This window comes from Nannospalax galili, unplaced genomic scaffold (assembly GCF_000622305.1).
Source record: "Nannospalax galili isolate Female #2095 unplaced genomic scaffold, S.galili_v1.0 scaffold2108, whole genome shotgun sequence".
Classification (NCBI taxonomy): domain Eukaryota; kingdom Metazoa; phylum Chordata; class Mammalia; order Rodentia; family Spalacidae; genus Nannospalax; species Nannospalax galili.
Genome location: NW_008358188.1, coordinates 37742 through 38816, shown reverse-complemented (window position 1 = coordinate 38816; position 1075 = coordinate 37742).

Sequence of the window (1075 nt, the reverse complement as noted above, 5' to 3'; positions counted from 1 at the left end):
GTCCGTTAATGTTTAAAGTTATTAATGAAAGATGAGTATTGAATCCTGTAATTTTTTTGATGTTGTTTATATTCTTGCTATAGCTGTAATTTTACTACCCTCGACCCTCGTTGGAATTCTTTCTGCAACCGCTTGGGTATAGTCATTCCTTTCTTCAGCTCTTTGTATTGCTCCCAGAACTCTCTGAAGGACTGGTTTTGTGGACGAGAATTCCTTCAGCCTACATGGAAGATGGAAGATTTTTCTTTCCCCTTCAAGTATAATAGACATTTTGGCTGGATATAGTAACCTGAGTTGGCATCTGTGGTCATTTAACCCTGGGAATACTTTGGTCGAGGCCGTTCTGGCTTTCATAGTTTGCATTGAAAAGTCCGTTGTGCTCCTAATGGGTTTTCCTTTATGTGTGATTTGTTGTTTCTCTTTTGCAGCTTTCAGAATTTTCTCTTTGATTTTCTCTTTGTTTTGTGTGTGTAGTGTTTTTACTATGATGTGCCGTGGACAGTTTCTGTTCCAGTCCTGTCTATTTGGTGTTCTTTATGCTTCTTGTATTTGTGTGGGCATGTCTTTCTTTAATTTGGGAAATTTTCTTCTACAAGTTCTGTTGAAAATCTGGTCCATGCCATTATCTTGGGATTCTTCTCCTTTCAGTATGCCTATGATTTTTAAGTTTGGTCTTTTTATGGTGTCACACAATTCCTGCATATTCCATTCTTGTGATTTCTTAACTTTTTCATAATCTTTGCTTGAGTGGTTTAGTTTGTCCACTTTATCTTCCAGTCTTGATACTGTGTTTTCTACTTCATTCATCGTATTGATGAGGCTTTCTCCTGTTGTCTCTAATTGGTTTACTGAGGGTTTCGCTTCCTTCTTTATTTCAGCCTGAGTATTCTTCAATATTTCTAACTCTTTTCTGAATTCATTCAGAAGTTTATCCCTATCTTCCTTCAGCTCTATCATTACCTTGTTTGTGTGTTCTTTAAATTCACTGAATTCTTTTATCATGTTTATAGTTGTTCTTTTGAGTTCCATGTCCCGCATTATCTCTAAAAGGTTCGCATTGTGCTCCTCTAGAGGA